Source organism: Trachypithecus francoisi, unplaced genomic scaffold, assembly GCF_009764315.1.
Source record: "Trachypithecus francoisi isolate TF-2019V2 unplaced genomic scaffold, Tfra_2.0 Lachesis_group5, whole genome shotgun sequence".
In the NCBI taxonomy this organism is placed as follows: domain Eukaryota; kingdom Metazoa; phylum Chordata; class Mammalia; order Primates; family Cercopithecidae; genus Trachypithecus; species Trachypithecus francoisi.
In genome coordinates, this window is record NW_022681470.1 from 148,740,771 (window position 1) to 148,753,867 (window position 13,097).

Sequence of the window (13,097 nt, forward strand, 5' to 3'; positions counted from 1 at the left end):
AATAAAAAAAATTAGCCGGACGTGGTGGCGGGCACCTGAAATCTCAGCTACTTGGGAGGCTGAGGCAGGAGAGTTGCTGGAATCTGGGAGGCGGAGGTTGCAGGGAATTGAGATCTTGCCACTGCACTAAAACCTGGCGACAGAGCGAGACTCCATCTCAAAAAAAAAAAAAAAATCCTGAAAATAGGCCAGGAGCAGTGGCCCACGCTTGTAGTCCCAGCTACTCGGGAGGCTGAGGCAGTAGGATCAACAGAGGCTGGGAGTTTGATGCTGCAGTGAGCTGGGATTATGTCACTACACTGCAGTCTGGGCAACAGAGCAAGACCCTGTCTAAGAAGTAAATAAGGCCGGGCGCAGTGGCTCACACCTGTAATCCCAGCACTTTGGGAGGCCGAGGCGGGAGGATTGCTTGAGTTCAGGAGTCCAAGACCAGCCTGGGCAACATGGTGAAAACCCATCTCTACAAAAAATACAAAAACTAGGGGCCGGGTGTGATAACTCACAGCCTGTAATCCCAGGACTTTGGGAGGCTCAGGCGGGTGGATTACCTGAGGTCAGGAGTTCGAGACCAGCCTGGCCAACATGATGAAACCCCGTCTCTAATAAAAATACAAAAATTAGCTGGGCGTGGTGGCGCATGCCTGTAATCCCAGCTATTCGGGAGGCAGAGGCAGGAGGATTGCTTGAACTTGGGAGGTGGAGGCTACAGTGAGCCGAGATCATGCCTCTGCACTCCAGCCTAGGTGACAGAGTGAGACTCCATTTCAAAACAAAACAAAACAAAAAAACAAAATCTTGCCAGTCATGGCAAGTTTTTATCAGGGCTCAGTCAAGGCTGAGGTGGGAGGATCACCCGAGCCCGGGAGGGGGAGGTTGCAGTGAGCCATGATCACGCCATTGCCCTCCAGCCTGGCAACAGAGCCAGACCCTGTCTCGAAAAAAAAATAAATAAAATATTTTAAAAATAACTATTCTACGTGGGGCGCAGTGGCTCATGCCTGTAATCCCAGCACTTTGGGAGGCCAAGGCGGGCGGATCACGAGGTCAGGAGATCAAGACCATCCTGGCTAACACGGTGCAACCCCGTCTCTACTAAAAACACAAAAAAATTAGCCAGGCGTGGTGGCGGCGCCTATAGTCCTAGCTACTGGGGAGGCTGAGGCAGGAGAATGGCGTGAACCCGGGAGGCGGAGCTTGCAGTGAGCCGAGATTGTGCCACTGCACTCCAGCCTGGGCAACAGAGCGAGACTCCGTCTCAAAAAAAAGGAAAAAAAAAAAAAGGCCGGGCGCGGTGGCTCAAACCTGTAATCCTAGCACTTTGGGAGCCCGAGACGGGTGGATCACGAGATCGAGACCATCCTGGCGAACACAGTGAAACCCCGTCTCTACTAAAAATACAAAAAAATTAGTCGGGTGTGGTGGCGGCACCTGTAGTCCCAGCTACTAGGGAGGCTGAGGCAGGAGAATGGCGTGAACCTGGGAGGCGGAGCTTGCAGTGAGCCGAGATCACGCCACTGCACTCTAGCCTGGGCAACAGAGCGAGACTCCGTCTCAAAAAAAGGAAAAAAAAAAAAAACTATTCTAACATCTTCCCTCCCTCACAGGTGAGCCCACTGTGGCTGGCAGAGAGGAAGCCCTCTGCCCAGGTCTACACTCCAGGTCCCTGGTGGTGCTGGGACTCTCACCTGGAGTGCCCTGGAGGCCCCAGGTGTCTCATTCAGATGCCAGCTCCATCTGCTTCAGGGTGATGGGGTTTGGGGCATGAGAGCAGGCATCCACCCCAGGCCAAGCTGGGCCAGCACGGAACCAGATCATACGACGAAACCAGATCAAAGGGTCCTTCCCGGCACCACGGGGCCCGAGACCCCCGGCGGCTATTCCAAGGGTCCTCTGCAGGGCCCTTTTCTCTGGCCCAGCCCTTTGTCCCACAGAAATCTTCAGCTGGGGGGTCCTGGCCTCTAACTTCCCATTTCTCTGGATGGAGATTAACAATGGCCCTGTCATCAAAGATAAGACACGGTTGGGAGTGAGATGGCACTATTTTATGAATCCCCACCAAACTCATAAATATATACACATTTTTATTTAGCTATTTTAGATGAAGTCTCCCTCTATTGTCCGGGCTGGAGTGCAGTGGCACAATCTCAACTCACTGCAACCTCCGCCTCCTGGTTCAAGCGATTCTCCTGCCTCGGCTTCCCGAGTAGCTGGGATTACAGGCGAGCGCTGCCAGGCCTGGCTAGTTTTTTTTGTATTTTTAGTAGAGACGGGGTTTCACCATGTTGGCCAGGCTGGTCTTGAACTCCTGACCTTGTGATCCGCCCGCCTCGGCCTCCCAAAGTGCTGGGATTACAGGCATGAGCTACTGCGCGCAGCCTAAGTTTTTCTTTGTTTGAGATGGAGTCTTGCTCTGTTGCCCAGGTTGGAGTGCAGTGACGTAATCTTGGTTCACTGCAACCTCCGAATCCTGGATTCAAGCGATTCTCCTGTCTCAGCCTCCCGATAGCTGGGATTACAGGTGCCCACCACCATGCCCAGATAATTTTTTTATTTTCAGTTAAGACGGGGTTTCACCATGTTGCCCAGGCTGGTCTCGAACTCCTGACATCAAGTGATCCGCCTACCTCAGCCTCCCAAAGAGCTGGGATTACAGGCATAAGCCACCATGCCTGGCCTCAAATTTGTAAATTGATGACACTCTGGATATAAAAAGGCAGAATGAGCCAGGCTCGGTGGCTCACGCCTGTAATCCCAGCACTTTGGGAGACTGAGGCGGGCAGATCATGAGGTCAGGAGATGGAGACCATCCTGGCTAACATGGTGAAACCCCATCTCTACTAAAAATACAAAAAATTAGTCGGGTGTGGTGGCGGCACCTGTAGTCCCAGCTACTAGGGAGGCTGAGGCAGGAGAATGGCGTGAACCTGGGAGGCGGAGCTTGCAGTGAGCCGAGATCACGCCACTGCACTCTAGCCTGGGCAACAGAGCGAGACTCCGTCTCAAAAAAAGGAAAAAAAAAAAAAAACTATTCTAACATCTTCCCTCCCTCACAGGTGAGCCCACTGTGGCTGGCAGAGAGGAAGCCCTCTGCCCAGGTCTACACTCCAGGTCCCTGGTGGTGCTGGGACTCTCACCTGGAGTGCCCTGGAGGCCCCAGGTGTCTCATTCAGGATGCCAGCTCCATCTGCTTCAGGGTGATGGGGTTTGGGGCATGAGAGCAGGCATCCACCCCAGGCCAAGCTGGGCCAGCACGGAACCAGATCATACGACGAAACCAGATCAAAGGGTCCTTCCCGGCACCACGGGGCCCGAGACCCCCGGCGGCTATTCCAAGGGTCCTCTGCAGGGCCCTTTTCTCTGGCCCAGCCCTTTGTCCCACAGAAATCTTCAGCTGGGGGGTCCTGGCCTCTAACTTCCCATTTCTCTGGATGGAGGATTAACAATGGCCCTGTCATCAAAGATAAGACACGGTTGGGAGTGAGATGGCACTATTTTATGAATCCCCACCAAACTCATAAATATATACACATTTTTATTTAGCTATTTTAGATGAAGTCTCCCTCTATTGTCCGGGCTGGAGTGCAGTGGCACAATCTCAACTCACTGCAACCTCCGCCTCCTGGGTTCAAGCGATTCTCCTGCCTCGGCTTCCCGAGTAGCTGGGATTACAGGCGAGCGCTGCCAGGCCTGGCTAGTTTTTTTTGTATTTTTAGTAGAGACGGGGTTTCACCATGTTGGCCAGGCTGGTCTTGAACTCCTGACCTTGTGATCCGCCCGCCTCGGCCTCCCAAAGTGCTGGGATTACAGGCATGAGCTACTGCGCGCAGCCTAAGTTTTTCTTTGTTTGAGATGGAGTCTTGCTCTGTTGCCCAGGTTGGAGTGCAGTGACGTAATCTTGGTTCACTGCAACCTCCGAATCCTGGATTCAAGCGATTCTCCTGTCTCAGCCTCCCGATAGCTGGGATTACAGGTGCCCACCACCATGCCCAGATAATTTTTTTATTTTCAGTTAAGACGGGTTTCACCATGTTGCCCAGGCTGGTCTCGAACTCCTGACATCAAGTGATCCGCCTACCTCAGCCTCCCAAAGAGCTGGGATTACAGGCATAAGCCACCATGCCTGGCCTCAAATTTGTAAATTGATGACACTCTGGATATAAAAAGGCAGAATGAGCCAGGCTCGGTGGCTCACGCCTGTAATCCCAGCACTTTGGGAGACTGAGGCGGGCAGATCATGAGGTCAGGAGATGGAGACCATCCTGGCTAACATGGTGAAACCCCATCTCTACTAAAAATACAAAAAATTAGCCGGGCATGGTGGCGTGCACCTGTAGTCCCAGCTAATTGGGAGGCTGAGGCAGGAGAATGGTGTGAACCCAGGAGGCAGAGCTTGCAGTGAGCTGAGATTGTGCCACTGAACTCCATCCAGCCTGTGCGACAAAGTGAGACTCCATCTTGAAAAAAAATAATAATAATAAAATAAAATAAAAAAATAAAGAGGCAGGGTGACCTCAGGTTGGTGAACTGTGAAAAATGGTAATGCGGCCGGGCGCGGTGGCTCAAGCCTGTAATCCCAGCACTTTGGGAGGCCGAGATGGGCGGATCACGAGGTCAGGAGATCGAGACCATCCTGGCTAACACGGTGAAACCCCGTCTCTACTAAAAATACAAAAAACTAGCCGGGCGAGGTGGCGGCGCCTGTAGTCCCAGCTACTCGGGAGGCTGAGGCAGGAGAATGGCGTAAACCCGGGAGGCGGAGCTTACAGTGAGCAGAGATCCGGCCACTGCACTCCAGCCTGGGTGACAGAGCAAGACTCCGTCTCAAAAAAAAAAAAAAAAAAAAAAAAAAAAAAAGAGAAATGGTAATGCTATTGTAATAGGAAAAAGTGGTGAGTATGCCTATTTATGGTAGTCCTGGGGAAAATACTTTCTCTGCATTCTCTCATCCTCACCAAACTGCAGGTTCTGTTAAGGGAACTGGGTTATAGGTGGGGTCCCCAAGTTATAACAGAGAGCCCCAGGTTACAAGTGTGGGCTTCAGTTACAGGTGAGGGCCTCAATTGTAGTTTGGGGAGGCCCAGGTTCCAGGTGGGGTATGGGGTTCCAGGTGTGGGACTGGGGCTTCAGGTGAAGGCCGGGGTTACAGTGAGTTCCACAGGTTACAGTTACAGGGGTCCAGGTTCTAGGTGAGGGCCTGGGTTAAAGATGGGAGAGGCTTGTCCGGGCGCGGTGGCTCAAGCCTGTAATCCCAGCACTTTGGGAGGCCGAGACGGGCGGATCACGAGGTCAAGAGATCGAGACCATCCTGGCTAACATGGTGAAACCCCGTCTCTACTAAAAAATACAAAAAAAAAAAAACTAGCTGGGCGAGGTGGCGGGCGCCTGTAGTCCCAGCTACTCGGGAGGCTGAGGCAGGAGAATGGCATAAACCCGGGAGGAGAAGCTTGCAGTGAGCTGAGATCTGGCCGCTGCACTCCAGCTCCGGCGACAGAGCGAGACTCTGTCTCAAAAAAAAAAAAAAAAAAAGATGGGAGAGGCCCAGGTCCCACGTGGGGACTGAGTTTCAGGTTCAGACGTCCCAGGTTATAGGTGGGGGCTTCTACCAGCCCCGCCTAGGGCCCAGGCCTCCCCTCCATCTCTTCCTCCAGACTGTCACCTGTCATCTCTCCTATCCACCCATGACTGCCCCCAAACACACAGGTCCTCCCCTCCAGCCTGCAGGGCAGGAGCTCTCCTACCATCTCCTCCCCCAGACCCCCTCGCTGATCCCACGTTTCCCCTGGCACCGATGCCCAGTTCCCCGTTCAACCCCACCCTGCAGAGAAATGCCCACGAGTCCTCCCTCCTGGCCTCTCTCTGGCTGCAGACCCCAGTGTCCCAGACCTCCTCCACTAGTGGTCTAAAATCGGGGCCTTGATCCCAACCGCCCCGCTTCACGGACCTAGCTCAGCCCCCCCATGCACTGGAGTGGGGTCAAGCCTCGCACCCACCGGCCCCGCAGCAGCCACAGGGGTCTTTCCTAGACCCCTGCCAGGAATCCGGTCGCGGATAGAAAAGGCGCCGGCGGTCTGTGTGGACCGCTGCGATCGCCAGGGGGCGGGCGCGGGCTGCGCCGGAGAGGCCCGCGTCCGGGTTGAGTGCGCGTGCGCGAGGCTGCCCGGCGGGCCGAGCCCCCTCGCCCCGGACCCCGCCCCGCGGTGAGATCCTCCGGGTCGGGAGGCGCCTTGAGGAGCGCAGGCAGGAGGAGGGGACGTGTAGGATGCGCTGCAAATAATCCGAGAGCTGTCCTCGCCGTGTTCGGCTTAAAAAAAAAAAAAAGTAAAAAACAGGCCGGTCGCGGTGACTCACGCCTGTCATCCCAGTACTTTGGGAGGCCAAGGCGGGCGGATCACCTGAGGTCAGGAGTTCGAGACCAGCCTGGCCAACATGGCGAAACCCAGTCTCTATTAAAAATTCAAAAATTAGCCGGGCGTGGTGGCAAGCACCTGTAATCCCAGCTACTTGGGAGGCTGAGGCGGGAGAATCGCTTGAACCTAGATGGCGGTGGTTGCAGTGAGCCGAGATCATGCCACTGCACTCCAGCCTGGGCGATAGAGCCAGACTCTGCCTCGAAAAAAAGAAAAAGAAAAAAGTAATAATAGGCCAGGCGCAATGTCTCACGTCTATAATCCCAGCACTTTGGGAGGCCAAGGCGGGCAGATCACGAGGTAAAGAGATGGAGACCATCCTGGCTAACACGGTGAAACCCTGTCTCTACTAAAAATACAAAAAATAGCCAGGTGTGGTGGCGGGTGCCTGTAGTCCCAGCTACTCAGGAGGCTGAGGCAGGAGAATTGCTTGAACCCAGGAGGTGGAGGTTGCAGTGAGTCGAGATTGCACCACTGCTCTCCAGCCTGGGCGACAGAGCAAGACTCCCGAAGTGCTGGGATACAGGCGTGAGCCACTGTGCCCTGCCATGAAACATATTTTAGAATTCTGATAAAATATATGTAACATGACATTTATTCCTTTTTTTTTTTTGGAACAGAGCCTCACTCTGTTGCCCAGGCTGGAGGGCAGTGGCATGGTCTTGGCTCACTTCAACTTCCACCTCCCAGTTCAAGCAATTCTCCTGCCTCAGCCTCCCGAGTAGCTGGGACTATAGGTGCACACCACCACACCCGGCTAATTTTTTTTTTTTTTCCACACCCGGCTGATTTTTTTTTGTTGTTTTTTGTTTTTTTTTGAGACGGAGTCTCGCTCTGTCGCCCAGGCTGGAGTACAGTGGCCGGATCTCAGCTCACTGCAAGCTCTGCCTCCCAGGTTTACGCCATTCTCCCACCTCAGCCTCCCGAGTAGCTGGGACTACAGGTGCCCGCCACCTCGCCCGCCTAGTTTTTTTTTTTTTTGTATTTTTTTAGTAGAGATGGGGTTTCACAGTGTTAGCCAGGATGGTCTCGATCTCCTGACCTCGTGATCCACCCGTCTCGGCCTCCCAAAGTGCTGGGATTACAGGCTTGAGCCACCGTGCCTGGCCTCCTGCTAATTTTTATATTTTTATTAGAGACATGTTTTCACCATATTGGCGAGGCTAGTCTTGAACTCCCGACCTTGTGATCCACATGCCCTGGCCTCCCAAAGTGCTGAGATTACAGGTATGAGCCACTGTGCCCGGCCTTTTTTTTTGAGACAGGGTCTTGCTCTCTTGCCCAAGCTGGGTTACAGGTGGGGGACTGGGTTTCAGGTAGAGGCCAGGTTTACATGTGAGTGCCACAGTTTTCACAGGGGTCCAGGTTCTAGGTGAGGGCCTGGGTTATAGACCAGAGAGGCCTAGGATCTAGGTGGGGGCCCCAGGTTCCAGGTGAGGGCCTGGGTTACAGGTTGGGGAGGCCCAGGTTCCAGGTGGGGGACTGGGTTTCAGGTGGGGGACTGGGTTTCAGGTGGGGTCCTGGGTTTCAGTGGGGTCCTGGGTTTCAGGTGGGGGACTGGGGTTTCAGGTGGGGTCCTGGGTTTCAGGTGGGGGACTGGGGTTTCAGTGGGGGACTGGTTTCAGATGGGGGACTGGGTTTCAGGTGGGGGCCTGGGGTTTCAGGTGGGGGCCTGGGGTTTCAGGTGGGGTCCTGGGTTTCAGGTGGGGGACTGGGGTTTCAGGTGGGGGACTGGGGTTTCAGGTGGGAGACTGGGTTTCAGGTGGGGGCCTGGGGTTTCAGGTGGGGGCCTGGGTTTCAGGTGGGGGACTGGGTTTCAGGTGGGGGACTGGGGTTCAGGTGGGGGACTGGGGTTTCAGGTGGGGGACTGGGTTTCAGGTGGGGTCCTGGGTTTCAGGTGAAGGCTTGGGTTACAGGCATGTTCTACAAGTTCCAGGTGCAAGAGCTGACAGTGTAGGTGAGGGCCTGGGTTACGAATGGGAGAGGCCCAGGTTCCAGGTGTAGTGGTGTTATCACAGCTCACTGCAGCCTCAGACTCCTTGGCTCAAACAGTCCTCCCACCTCAGCCTCCCAAGTGGCTGGGAATACGGGTACATGCCACTAGGCCTGGTTAATTTTTTTTTTTAACATTTCTTTTGTAGAGACAGAGTCTCGCTATGTTGAACTCCTGGGCTAAGTTGATCCTTCTGACTCAGGAGGATCAGTTGAGGACAGGAGTTCGAAACTAGCCTGGGCAACACAGCAATAACCCATCTTGACAAAAATAGCAATTAAGCATGCCTCGCTAATTTTTTTTTGTAGAGATGGGGTCTTGCTAAGTTAGTCAGGCTGGTCTCCAACTCCTGACCCCAAGTGATTCTCCTGCCTTGGCCTCCCAGCATGCTGGAGTGGCAGGCATCCAACCCTGCACCCAGCCTGCACGCCCAGCCCCTGTGCCTGACCTCCGTTTAACTTCTTGAGGACCTACCACACTCTTTCCCCCAGCGGCTGCAGTCTGGGTATTCGTTGGACTCTTCAGTTTTACAGCAAGGGAATGTATCACCTATTCAAAAAATTATCGCAGAAAAAATCAGTAATTCTAGACTGTGGGAAACTTAACAGGAAAAACAACTGGTTTCATACAAAAGAGAAAAAGAAAAAAAAACAAAACAAAAACAAACCACAGAAAGAGACAGGGAGGGTGAGCCTGCAGATTAAAAGGCACATAAAAGGCTGGCGAGGTGGCTCAGCCTGACATCCTAGCGCTGTGCAGGGCCAGGAGGAAGGATCACTTGAGGCCAGAAGTTCGAGACCAGCCTGGCCAACGTGGCAAAACCCCCATCTCTACTAAAAATACAAAACTTAGCCAGGCATCCTGGCAGGTACTTGTAATCCCACCTACTCGTGAGGCTGAGACAGGAGAATCGCTTGAACCCTGGAGGTGGAGGTTGCAGTGAGCTCAGATCGCAGCACTGCACTCCAGCCTGGGCAACAGAGCGATACTCTGTCTCAGAAATAAAATATAATAAAATAAAGTGGCCGGGCACTGTGGCTCAAGCCTATAATCCCAGCACTTTGGGAGGCCGAGACGGGCGGATCACGAGGTCAGGAGATCGAGACCATCCTGGCTAACACGGTGAAACCCTGTCTCTACTAAAAATACAAAAAATTAGCTGGGCGAGGTGGCGACGCCTGTAGTCCCAGCTACTCGGGAGGCTGAGACAGGAGAATGGCGTAAACCCAGGAGGCGGAGCTTGCAGTGAGCCGAGATCGCGCCACTGCACTCCAGCCTGGGTGACAGAGCAAGACTCCGTCTCAAAAAAAATAAAAATAAAAAATAAGGTCTGGCGCGGTGGCTCAAGCCTGTAATCCCAGCACTTTGGGAGGCCGAGACGGGCGGATCATGAGGTCAGGAGATCGAGACCATCCTGGCTAACACGGTGAAACCCCATCTCTACTAAAAAATACAAAAAAACTAGCCGGGCGCGGTGGCGGACGCCTGTAGTCCCAGCTACTCAGGAGGTTGAGGCAGGAGAATGGCGTAAACCCGGGAGGCGGAGCTTGCAGTGAGCTGAGATCCGGCCACTGCACTCCAGCCTGGGTGACAGAGCGAGACTCCGTCTCAAAAAAATAAATAAATAAATAAAATAAAGTAAATAAAAAGCACGCAAGAGGTTTACAAACTGCTCACCAATTGCAGGCCTTATTCAGATCCATAGCCCAGAAACGATTTTTAAAAATCAGAGAATTTGGCCGGGCGCGGTGGCTCAAGCCTGTAATCCCAGCACTTTGGGAGGCCGAGACGGGCGGATCACGAGGTCAGGAGATCGAGACCATCCTGGCTAACACGGTGAAACCCCGTCTCTACTAAAAAATACGAAAAACTAGCCAGGCGAGGTGGCGGGCGCCTGTAGTCCCAGCTACTTGAGAGGCTGAGGCAGGAGAATGGCAGGAACCCGGGAGGCGGAGCTTGCAGTGAGCTGAGATCCGGCCACTGCACTCCAGCCTGGGCGACAGAGCGAGACTCCGTCTCAAAAAAAAAAAAAAAAATTAGAGAATTTGAACCAGGCACAGTAGCGCATGCCTATAATCCCAGCACTTTGGGAGGGTAAGGCAGGTGGATCACTGGACCCCAGGAGTTTGAGACCAGCATATGGAACATGGTAAAACCTTGTCTCTACTAAAAATACAAAAACATTAGCCAGGTGTGGCCGGGTGCGGTGGCTCAGGCCTGTAATCCCAGCACTTTGGGAGGCCAAGGCGGGCGGATCACAAGGTCAGGAGATCGAGACCATCCTGGCTAACACGGTGAAACCCATCTCTACTAAAAATACAAAAAATTAGCCCCACAGTGGCGCGTGCCTGTTGTCCCAGTTACTCGGGAGGCTGAGGCAGCAGAATTGCTTGAGCCCGGGAGGCGGAGCTTGCAGTGAGCCGAGATCACGTCACTGCACTCCAGGCTGGGCGACAGAGTAAGACTCTGTCTCAAAATACAAACAAACTAAAAGAACAAGAAGCATAAGAAGAAGCATTTGCTACTATGAAATTTGTCCACAGGCTTTTCCATGGATGTGCATCCTCCCGTGGGTGCCTGGGTATTACCTGGAACGGAATGACTCGGTTACATCCTGCATCCATTGCGTGTGGTGGTCTGGACTGTGGAACCCTAGGCCTGTGTGTGGTCATTTTCTTCCAACTCTAATAATGTCCTTTTTTTTTTTTTTTTTTTTTTTGAGATGGAGTCTGGCTCTGTCGCCCAGGCTGGAGTGCAGTGGCCGGATCTCAGCTCACTGCAAGCTCCGCCTCCAGGGTTCACGCCATTCTCCTGCTTCAGCCTCCCGAGTGGCTGGGACCACAGGCGCCCGCCACCACGCCCGGCTAATTTGTGTGTGTGTGTGTGTGTGTGTGTGTGTGTGTTGTGTGTGTTTTAGTAGAGATGGGGTTTCACTGTGTTAGCCAGGATGGTCTCGATCTCCTGACCTCGTGATCCGCCGTCTCAGCCTCCCAAAGTGCTGGGATTTCAGGTGTGAGCCACCCACCGCCCCGGCCTTTTTTTTTTTTTTTTTTGACACAGAGTCTCACTCTATTGCCCGGGTTTAAGTGCAGTGGCGCGATCTCGGCTCACTGCAACCTCCCTCTCCCCAGTTCAAGTGATTCTCCTGCCTCAGTCTCCCAGTTAGCTGGGATGACAGGCACCCGCCACCATGCCTGGCTAATTTTATTTTATTTTTTGTATTTTTATTAGAGATGGGGTTTCACCATGTTGGCCAGGCTGGTCTCGAACTCCTGACCTCAAGTGATCTGCCTGCTTCAGCCTCCCAAAATGCTGGGATTACAGGTTTGAGCCATCATGCCCACCCTTTTTATTTTTTATTATTTATTTATTTGAAATGGAGTTTTGCTCTTGTTACCCAGGGTGGAGTGCAATGGCGCGACCTCGGCTCACTGCAACCTCCACCTCTCAGGTATAAGCAATTCTTCTGCCTCAGCCTCCCGAGTAGCTGGGATTACAGGCATGCGCCACCACGCCCAGCTAATTTTGTGCTTTTAGTAGAGATGGGATTTCTCCATGTTGGTCAGGATGGTCTCCAACTCCCGACCTCAGGTGATCCACCCACCTCGGCCTCCCAAAGTCTTGGGATTACAGGCGTGAGCCATTGCGTCTGACTCTATTATTTATTTATTTTTTGTATTTTTCTTTTTTTTTTTTTTTTTTTTTTTTTTTTTTTTTTTTTTTTTTTGAGGCGGAGTCTCGCTCTGTCGCCCGGCTGGATGCAGTGGCCGGATCTCAGCTCCTGCAAGCTCCGCCTCCGGGTTCACGCCATTCTCCTGCCTCAGCCTCCCGAGTAGCTGGGACTACAGGCGCCGCCACCTCGCCGGGAGTTTTTGTATTTTTTTAGAGACGGGGTTTCGCCGTGTTAGCAGGATGTCCGATCTCATGACCTCGTGATCCGCCCGTCTCGGCCTCCCAAAGTGTGGGATTACAGGCTTGAGCCACCGCGCCCGGCCGTATTTTTTCTTTTGAAACAGAGTCTCGCTCTGTCACCCAGGCTGGAGTGCAGTGGTACAATCCCAGCTCACTGCAACCTCTGCCTCCCGGATTCAAGTGATTCTCTTGCCTCAGCCTCCCGAGCAGCTGGGACTACAGGCGCCCGCCACCACACCCGGCTAATTTTTGTATTTTTAGTAGAGACAGGGTTTCACCATGTTGGTCAGTCTGGTCTTGAACTCCTGACCTTATGATCTGCCCACCTTGGCCTCCCAAAGTGCTGGGATTACAGGCGTGAGCCACCGCGCCTGGCCCAATTTTTGTTTTCAGATAGGGTCTCACTCCATCCCCCAGGCTGAAGTGCAGTGGCGTGATTACCGCTCACTGCAGCCTCCACCTCCACCTCCCTGAGCTCAGGTGATCTTCTGACTTCAGCCTCCCACACCCAGCAAAATTGTTAAATTTTTTTTGTATGCCAAGCTGATCTTGAACTCCTGGGCTCCAGCAATCTCCTGCCTTGACCTCCCAAAGTGCTGCAATCACAGGCGTGGGCCACTGTCCCCAGCCCCACCATCCTTTAATCGTCTCTCACCCAGACTGCTTCCCTCCTGCCACCCCAAAGTCTCCTCCCCATGCACCCACATAACTGTCTCCTTCAAGAATTGCTTGAAGTTGCGGGGTGAGGTGGCTCACGCCTGTAATCCCAGCACTTTGGGAGGCCG

The 13,097-nt window shown here is 53.4% G+C and overlaps 1 pseudogene; it reads right to left on the reverse strand.

Annotated features, from left to right (window-relative positions):
• The window catches only part of LOC117074203, a 28,791-nt pseudogene that overhangs the window by 1,202 nt on the left and 14,492 nt on the right, over positions 1-13,097 (reverse strand).